Here is a 10,291-nt window from a genome sequence, read left to right as displayed (position 1 = left end):
AAAGGAGATATTCATCAGGGTCCCAAACAAGAGGTTCACCAAGGATTGAACCATGGGGAGGGGGGAATTGTGTCTCTCACAATTGGATCCTTAGCTTTGGGGGTACCAGTCCAAACTGGGTCTCAGCTGGATCCATCATGATCTTCAACCCTCTGATCTCCAGGAAACCAGTCTTGGTTCCCATTCAAATTAAGTATTCACTCCTAGAGGGGAAATAGCATGGAGATCACGTGGTCCCCTTGACAGCAGAGAGGTCAAGGACCTGTATAGTACTAACTGGAAAAGTAAGCTAAAAAGTAGGGAATTGCTTCTATGCCACTTCCTTGGTTACAAGCACTGAGATGTTGCAGTGGAATGAGAGACAGGAGGAAAGGTAAAATGTGGATTATGTATGAAGTTATAGGCACCTCAACTTGTGAAAGTCAATCCCAGTTCCAACAGAAATTATCCTCCAGCAGCCTAGACAGTGCGCAGGGCGGAATGAGCATTCACTAAATACAATGTGAAGATGATGGTCACCATTCTTGGTCTCTTTCTTTTCCCCTTGGCTACAGGGCTTCAGAGATGTGTGCAGATGCAAGCGACCAGTGCCCAGAAAGAAGACTGAAGGAGTGGGTGGGGGCACCTTCTCCCCACCCTGGAGACCCCCCACCCCACCCCCGATCCTACAGACCCACATAGTCAGGCTTGGGAGATTGGAAGGGTTTCACTTCCGCCTGGCTGCAGGAACCACAAGTTACAGACTAGGTCTGAAATGGAATAATCACAGTCAAAATACACCCAGATGCTCTCACACACCCAGACGCGCGCGCATCCCCGGGCCATGGGGCGCACGTGAGCCCACACCCCGCGCACCCAGCCCTGCCTCTCCACAGAGCATCCTTAGCAGCTGCCACAGAAGCAGCCTCCTCCTCCTCCTCCTCCTCCCGCCGCCGCGCCACCGCCGCCGTTGTGATCTCCCATCCCCTCTCATCCTCCTTCCTCCTCTAGTTCCTGCTCCTCCTCCTATCCCCGGCTCCTCCTGCCCAGCGGCGAAGGGCAGAACCCTCGGCAGCCGCTCGCCTTCGTTCGGGCCACGAAGACGCTGGAACAGGTCTGTGCAGGGGACGCTTTGTTGCGGGCTGCTGGAGCTCTGGTGGCCCCAAAAGCCGCTGGGAGGGCACGGGGCGAAAGAGAGGGCAGATTATTTCTCAGTTTTCAGTCCCGCTGAATAGATGGGGGGTGGGGGGCGCGATAGGGTGGGAAAGCAGTGGGATCCCTCTGCCAGTTCGCCGTCCCTCTTGGTTCATGGCGAGGGAGCGCTGAAGCTGCCCGGACTTCTGCCCCCGCCCACCCCTACAGCTCTCTTTCTTTGCGTCCCCACTCCCTGCATCCACTTCCCAGGGCTGAGCTTTCTCTTGTTCTGGGAGCTCGCGATGGGGGCGGGGAGAGATGGATGGAGTTGATCCAGCGGGGCACCTGGGTGCACGGGGCTTTGTTACACACACACACACACACACACACACACACCCAGTCCTCCCCAGCTTCAAGCTCCAGGCTAGGCTGCAGTATGCCGGCGGTGTGGGGTGTGGGCCGGCACACTAGGGAAGTGAGAGAATGTGAGGGGGCACTCCCTGTGTGTTACTGGGCACACAGGAATGCAGTGTTGTGTGTCGGGGAGATAGCTTAGGGTTTGTGTAAGATTCGGTGACTGCAAGTTGAAGTGGGATGTGTGTGTGTGTGTGTGTGTGTGCGCTGCATGGGGCTGGGCTACTCTTCGCATTACATGTCCTTGGGTCTCATCCCATGCCAAGCCAGACTGCAGCAACACGCAGGTGGATCAGGTCCAACCTGTTCTGCCCACATAGGAAGGGTAATGATGGTTTCAAAGTGATGGAAATCCCCCCAGCTGGGGCTGTTTCTTAGGACTTTCTGGGTGTGAAATTTTGAGCCAGGTTGACCAAGCCCTACTAGACATTGTTATTGTTCTCCCAAAGATGCCCAACTTTCTTAGCAGGTTTTCCTCTCTCAGCCAATGAGGATTCAAAGCTCCCACAGTGATCCCTGCAGTGCTTCCCCACAACCCCCTTTAATTAGTGGGTTTTCATCCCATGTCTTCCTTAATGCAGTGAAGTTAGTGGTGTGCTGGGATGTAGCTGTGTGTTTGAAGAAAAAGAGTAAACCAAATGTATGTATTAGCCATGGATTTGATGTAGAGGTGTTTTGATTTTCCTTGAACCAGAAGGTGTGAACTGGTATGGTCATTTTGCTTTTATATTTTAAAAAATCAATAAAAATGAACCAAACTACTAAACCTTCTCTTTGATGTTTCTCTGTCTGTGGTTTTAATAAAGCATTGTTTTGGGGGGTCCAAAACTATACAGTTATGAAGAATTGTTAGTGAAACAGCTGACATTTATGGCATACCTGCTATGTGTTAGTAGTAATGTTAGGCATGGGAAGTAGAGAAATGAATAAAACATCATCTCAGCGCTCAGGGATTGCACAGTCTGGTAGGCAAGATAGAGCTAGTAAACAGACAATTAGAGTAGAGTATGACAAGGGGCAGGCAGGTACTGTGAAAGCATGGGGGGAGGGGTGCTTTCTTGGGGTAGCGGCTGTGAGCAAGAAAGGCTTCATGGGCAACGTGACATTTGAGTCCAGTCTTGAATTAATTCACTAGGTTGCTAAGTGGAGAACAGTATTCTAAGTTCAAGGGACAGCAGGTATGAAAGCAGAGAGGTCCATAGTTAAGACTGCAGGGAGTCTTTGGAAGGGTGATGTTTAAATTCTCAACAAACTCGGATTGAGTTTCTCTAGACTGGAATGGTGATTAATGGTAAATCCAAAAAGCCAGTATTGCAGATTGATATGGATCAGAATATATCCCTATCTTAAGAAATGTCTGGCTCATGTAGTAATATTAGTGTGTTTTGCTTTTTTTTTTTTTTGCAGTTTTGGCCGGGGCTGGGCCCAAACCCGCCACCTCCAGTATATGGGGCAGGTGCCCCACTCCTTTGAGCCACAGGCGCCACCCAAGTGTGTTTTGCTTTAAGAAAATCTGATATATGTAATTGTGAGTCTGTAAGGCAAATGAACTAAATGGACAGAATTCATACTGATGAATTTGTTGCTTTACAAAAGGATTTACAATCTGATCTTCTTAATTAACAGTGCCTCTCTGACCTTTACAGGGCATTTTTAAAATCAAAAATCATTTATACAGGCTCTGCGCCTGTGGCTCAAGTGGCTAAGGCACCAGCCACATACACCTGAGCGGGCAGGTTCGAATCCAGCCTGGGTCCGCCAAACCACAATGATGGCTGCAACCAAAATTTAGCTGGGTGTTGTGGTGGGTGCCTGAGTCCTAGCTACTTAGGAGGTGGAGGCAGGAGAATCACTTGAGCCCAGGAGTTGGAAGTTGCTGTGAACTGTGATGCCACAGCACTCTACGCAGGGTGACAGCTTGAGGTTCTGTCTCAAAAAAAAAAAATCATTTATACAGAATTTTTCACCTAGCCGATATATGGTAAAGACAGGTATACCTGCCTGTCATTTACTTTTTGCACAAAAAAGTTACCAATTCCAATGCAGGCATTTTCTCTCATGGTGTGCGTGTTTAATCAATATGAAATATGAAAATAACAGTAATAAACATTAAATCCATTGGCTGTGATCTTTTTATCATTCAAATTGTGTATAAAATACAAATTAACGAGGACAGGCTCTTCAGGGACTCTTACATTTTAGGTACTTTTAGTAGTGCCACTGGTAATTAACAATAGCACAAGATTTTCATGCTGCAGTCTAGTGTTTAAATGGATATATAATGACTACTCTAATCTTCATGCAATTAAGCCAGAACAGGGGCACATTCCGAGTCTCCTATTTGGTTGTGTTCATGCTGATTGCAGACATAGGTTGATGAATGGCACTGGGAGTGAGACGAAGAGATTGATGATTTATACTGGAAGTGCCTGGTGGGCGCAAAATTATGCTAGTTAAGAGTATTAGCTCTGAGAACATGGATCAGCATCCTGAGCACCCCCTACCTTAAATGAAGACCCCAGATAGCCCTGGGTTTATTTGAAAGAAACGTCAGCGGAAGTGGGTGGGCTTCGATTGGCTTCCCTCCTAGTCTGGCCAATGCCCTGTTGCAGAGATGATGGCCTAGGGTCCTTTGGGCCCATCAAAGTCCTTTGTTCACAGGTTGCCAATACCAGATGGTATCAGGCAATATCTCTAAGATATATTCCCCACAGCTTGGGCTAAAATGGAATTGATCTGTCTGCTGTGCTGATAATCAGATCGGTCCAGTGGCTAGAGCAGTGAATTCTGATGTGGGCTCCAAAAAAGGACTATTTCTACAGTATTTTAGTGCCTCTCTCTTTCTCTCTCTCTCTCTCTCTCTCTCACACACACACACACACACACACACAGAGTTTTGTGGCTAAGTTTGAGAAATTCTTTCTTAAACAGAAATGGCTTGTTTATTACCGGGCTTCTAAACTTCTTTACTAGGCTAATGTATATTGTGACTCTCCAGGAGGATAAAATATGCGGCATTTCTCAGATGTATTTGCCCACAGAACCTGATATTTCAATAAGCATTTGGCTAGACTTGTGTTGAGAGAAACAGCTTTTGGGCAATGCTGGACTAGAGCATTCTCTGCTGAATCTGGAGTTCAGAGGGTGTCAGCATCTTGCTGGGTAATCTTGAATGACAGGCTTTACCCCTTCAGGCTTTTCCTTCCTTCCCCCATCTGTAAAGTGAGGCTGATAATAATCATGCTCTTACTGTGATAGTGTGATGACAACTAAGACAATATCTCTTCAAGTACTTTGAGGTCCTTAGAAGAAAGGTTCTATATAAACTCTAGGTTGTTATGACAGGGAAGTGAAGAATTAAGGTAATTATCCTGATAACTCCAGGCCCCAATCCTGTTTTTCTGCTGACTTATCGCACAGACTGCCTCCGTTTTCTCCTCTGCTTTGACGGCAAAGACCTATCCTCATTCAACCTTGAGTGACTCAGTTCTCTGGGCTTATTTCCTTTCACATCCTGAAACTTTCAGTGTGGCCTTTAATTTCCTGGCCCAGAGGTATCATCAGTATAACCTTTAGAAAAAGCCCATCAATCTGAACACACCCTGCTGACCAGAGAACCCTGGAGGTGGGAATTAAGTTGAGTTGGAAAGTTGTTTTTCTCCTTCAGACTCATTATCTTTCAGAAGCAGTTCTAAAGCGCCATCTTGGAAGCTAGCTGTGGCAGGGTTCATCTCCAGTGGCCCCGGTGCCTGATTTGGGCTGGAGTGCTATTTTGTTTGCAAGGCAGGCTGGGAACAAGATGGGAACATCACTTTTAGGGGGTTCATTTCATCAATGGGAAACTCCCATTTGGTAGTAAGACTCACGGGAAAGCAAGCAAACGGGAGGGGGCAGGAGGGGAAAAGTGAATTTATCCCTAAGGGTACAGTACACATTGTTTGGGTCTGGCATTCATCACTTTAATTCCAACTGTACAAAAAATGTATGCAACCAAAATATTTGTACCCCTGTAATATTCTGAAACAAAAAATAAATGAATAAATAAAACAAACAAAAAATAAAGGCAATGGAAATAGCACTCACGTGATTATTGACCCTTCTTGGCTCCCTTGACTCCTATTAATTCCCTTGACCTCTTTCTTTACAAACACCCTTGAAAAGAGAATGGCACTCTTGTGACTTAATGGCTAATAATCATTGTAAATTGGCTTTTGGGGTAGAGACTGATATGCAGGGATTGCAGTTACTGGTTCTAGAGTGTTCTATACACAAGTCAGCTCGGAAAAAAGAGCTAACAAATGCATCAAGCTCTGGTTACAGTAGGAAGGATTTCTGTTAGCCACAAGAGAGAACCGTGTGACTTTAAGACTGTGTGGTGCTGGGATGTGAGTGTGAAGAAGTTCTTCTCTCTTCTGGAGAGCTTAAGAAATGCCTCCCCTGGAGGGGAGATTCATAGAATGGCAGGTCTGCCAGTTCTTTAGAAGTTCCTCTGGGGTAAATTTTCTGTTTGGATGAGGAAATTGAGAACCAGAGAAGTGAAGCGAGTAGCCCAAGGTCACACAGCTGCCATATGACAGAACAGAAATCACTGTCACAGCTCAAACTCAGATCTGCCGCCTACTAGTGCTCTTCTGTTAGACGTAGCTGGCTTGCTGTGTTGTTCAGGGGACTGTGGGTTGGCTTGTGGAGTGAGACATGGAGGTCATTTCCAGCCTTGAACTGTGTGGGCTCTCACATGGCAGCTTTAACAGAGGGACAGGTTTCTAGTGGGCCATGCTTCTGTGTCTTCCTTTCCATCCCTCTTGAGTGTACAGTTGTCTGACTTACCCAGCCAAGGTGCCATTTGAAAAACTGAGGATTGAGTAGGTGTTCTGCCCTAGATTTAGAATGGACGATTCAGTCATTCTAGTACCTCTACCTGGGTGTGGGCCTTTTTGTTGGGCAAAGAACCCCTCTGGATGTCTAATGAAAGTTACTGATGCACTCCCTAGAGCTTTCATCCACTAATGTGCAGATGTAATTTCAGGGCTGTGTAGGTCCAGAGCTCCTGCTCTGTTTGCTGTTGGTGTGGGTACACAGCCTAGGGTCACTGGGAGATGTTCCCTAAATAGGAAGGGTTCCCAGACGTGAAATTGCCAACCTTAATTTGGAAGGGATTGGAGATACTGGAATGGGCCTTCTGCCAAACAGAGTGGGGTAGGGGGAGTTAAGAGTGTCCTTTCTTTAGGATAAAAGATTGGGATTGAATCCTGAACTTGAGGTAAAGGCAGAAAATGAATTTAAATAAGCTACGTATGCCGCTTCTCATCAATCTTATGATAGAAAGTGGGCAGAGGAAGGAGCAGGAAGACAGGATATTTGGGAGGCTGAATCCAGACAAGGTGGCAATCGTACCATATTTGAGTGAAATGAAAACTCCTCCAAAAGAATGGGCTAGATCTTCCCATTCTCTCTCCAGCTCTCCCCTTCTCTCCCATGCTGTCCGACCCCAGGTGTTACATTTCTTACCTTAGTTGAACCTCTAAATAACAAAATCTCATAGGCTTTGGGTATTAGAAGTAGACTTAGATGCTGAAACAGGGTGTCCTTGGAAGAGACGCCTTTAGAGGCTGGAAGTGAGAGCTGGATATTGTAGAGGAGTGGCACAGCACACCTCACCTCTTGTTTAAAAAGACCGTACTTCTTATCAAAAGAACGCATGCTTATTTGGGCTTGTAAAAATAGAAATGCAAAGTAGAATGCTCCTGGCCTCTCCATTGCTGACTTCTGACCATGTTCCCGGTTTCCGTATATATCATATTGTGCATTTTTATAGATATTCCCATGTGCGTTTGGGTGCATAAAATAATCCAAGATGCAACTATACATTGTTCTACAACATTCTTTGTATCTGGAGGTCTTTTCCTGCTGAGGTACATCTAGCTATTTCATTCTTTTTAACAAGTGCATAGTATTCCATTATATGATTGGGATATAATTTCTTTAATCCAGGCTTCTGTGGATAAAGTTTTGCATTATTGCTTACATTTTACATTATTAAGTATGGGTGCAGCCTACCTCCGTCTACTTGCCTCTCTGCTTACTGTTGCAAGCACTTTTGTCATATGAATTCAGTCATTAAGTTATTGGTTCAAAGGGTTTGGTTTGCACATCTGCGATGTTAATAGAGCCTGCCAAGTTGCCCTCCAGGAAGGCTATAGCGATTTCCATTCCCACCAACAATGGCCATTTCTCCACGCTCTTCCTCACCAATTTCAGATATTATTGATCTTTTTCATCTTTGACAGTGTAAAGACGACAATAGATCCCTTTTTTTTTCCTTTGCATTTCTTTGAGTACTGATGAGGTTGAACATCTTTTCATATGTTTATTGACCATCTGTATTTTTCTGCTTTGGTGTTGGCATTTCATAGCCTTTGCCTGCTTTTCTGTTGAGTTGTTCTTTTTTGTTTTGATAACTGGCATCTCTTTACATATTTTGGATAGTAACTATTGAACTGTTATCTATGTTGCAGATACACCAAGTACGTTATTGTCTTTTAACTTTAGTTTGGGTGTCTTTCAGACAGAAATGTGTGCAGTTTTAAACAGCATAATTGTCAATCTATGTCTTTATGATCACACAAACAGTGTCACAATTGGACATCCTTGCTATATATATGTGTGTGTGTGTGTGTGTGTGTGTGCATTTAGCCCATTATTTTTTAAAGATATTCCTAGGATTAGGTTTGTTCAGTTAATTGTTTTTCTAGATACTTCTGAATTGCTTTCTAAAATGTTTAGACCAATTTACACTCTAACCACAGGGTATAAAAGCACGTTTCCCTCCTCTTCTTAATGTCTTCTGATGATTCAGGTTTTGGTTCTTAAATCAAGAGCCAGGATGGAATTCATATTTAACACCAGGAAAGGCCGGGAGCAGAAATCCCTAACTGCACATGGAACACATGTAATACGTGATTCACCTTCAATTATTTAAGCAAACATGCTTTTTAATTCATCTCCAACTCAAACCGTGTCTAAAGCATTTTCCAACATCACATCCCTCTAAATTCACTGTGAAATGAATGACCATTTAGGGTCATCTCTGCTGACAGAAGCCAAAGCAGCAGGCAACAACAGACTAACTTTGGAGCTTTACTTTGTCTTAAGACACTTGGGAAAGAGCTGCTGCGGCATCTTCGGTGACCTCTGAGGTCAGCTAGATTGCTTTCAGAGTTTTCCAGAGGCGGAGTGATGAATAGGAATCAGCTGCTATCAAACTTGGCTTCCTGCAAAGAAGACAAGCTTGAGGTCCTCCCATGAGAAGTTATTCTAACAGAAATAAACAGTGATGTCACCCTCTGCAAAGGGAATAGTGGCAAACAGGTACAGGAGTAGTGTTTCCCTTTACTCCGCCTGGCTTGCCTCATCTTCTGGTATCTCTCTTCTGCCAGCATCCAGGGATGGTGGAGGGGATTTTGGTGTTAGGCCAAGGATAAGTCTATGTATTAGGAAAAGCTGGGCATCTGAGTGGGGTTTTGTGTGGCTAAAGAATGTCTTCTTTCCTTTTCCTGCACAGCACGCTAGCAAGCTTAAAATCCTTTTGGGGTGGCAGAGCAATGGGGAAGTATGAAAGCCTGTGACAGTTATTGCCTGCCTGTTTTACAGATGAAGAACATATATGGCAGGGAGGAATGCTCTAAGGATTGGACTTTACTAGAAAGGCTCCTGTCATATCCCCTAACGCTTGCTAACTACAAACTGGCACCTTCTCTAGGCGTAGCTATGGATGCCTTTCAAATGAAGCTTTCTTATTGGTTAGATTTAAGAACGCCCTTTGTACCTATCCATCATTTACTTTCCCTAGTGTGATACTGGCACAGCCCACCCCTGGGATGCTTTTGAGCTGTCAGAAGACGGGTGGGTTATTGTCCCCAAAGGAATAATTTGGATTCCTTGAACTATTGACAATTATGAGTTGTGGTTTCCCACTTACCTCAAAATCTTGGTATTTGGCAAATGGCTTGAGATCCTATCTCCTATTTGTTTTTGTTTTTTTTTTCCTTTGAAGTGTTTATACTCGAGTGAGGGTAGTTCACAGAGGAACTGATGGCCAGATAACAAAATTATTAATCTTTGCTGCCTTGAAAAAATTGTTTTAGGTATTAGGCTAATGAATGTCTTCTTTTAAAGCTGGGGTATCTCTTCTTTAATGCGAGTAATTTGAAACTGAAACATCAAAGCCACAAGTATGGTCACTACATGTAAATCAAATGATGTCTTTCTCCTTTACCATGGTCATAAGAGGAAAGGCCATATTTTCTTTTTAAAATTATTCTGGGTGCTTTCAGTAGACCTAGGGATTCTCATGGGTATTTGTTTCCTGTTGACTTATTCTGGAAAGGTAACTTTGCTTTGGAACTCTGAGCAGAACCAGGAGGGTGTATTTGCCATCATACTTAATCCAAAAAGAGAAAAGAGAGTCGGCAAAGGGAGCTTACAATGAATTGGGAGGCAGAAGTCCTGGGTTCCAGTTCTGGTTTTGCTACTAATTAGCTGTACATGCGACCTCGAACATGTGCTTAAATGTCCCTGAGCCTCAGATTCCTCACAGAATAAATGAAGGCATAAATAGGAATAGGTGATCCCTATTGTAGTTCCTTCGGTTTCAATAAAGCATTCAAATCGCCAAAGTCAAATCTTGCTTTGGGATAGAAACATTTGAAGGTACTTTTAAGAAACATATCGAAGGCCCCGCCTTAACCAACTGAATATGAAACTC

At 44.4% G+C, this 10,291-nt stretch overlaps 1 protein-coding gene across 1 annotated transcript in view; it reads left to right on the top strand.

Moving 5' to 3' along the window:
• The first annotated feature begins 717 nt into the window (after positions 1 to 717).
• The window catches only part of PAK3 (p21 (RAC1) activated kinase 3), a 294,889-nt gene continuing 285,315 nt past the window's right edge, over positions 718 to 10,291 (top strand). The window contains exon 1 of the mRNA XM_003802950.3: positions 718 to 1,093. The gene's annotated coding sequence lies outside the window, so the exon portion shown is untranslated. The remainder of the gene's footprint in view (positions 1,094 to 10,291) is intronic.

This window comes from Otolemur garnettii, unplaced genomic scaffold (assembly GCF_000181295.1).
Source record: "Otolemur garnettii isolate 467f Iridium unplaced genomic scaffold, OtoGar3 scaffold00267, whole genome shotgun sequence".
NCBI lineage: Eukaryota > Metazoa > Chordata > Mammalia > Primates > Galagidae > Otolemur > Otolemur garnettii.
This window is presented reverse-complemented; position numbering and strand designations above follow the sequence as displayed.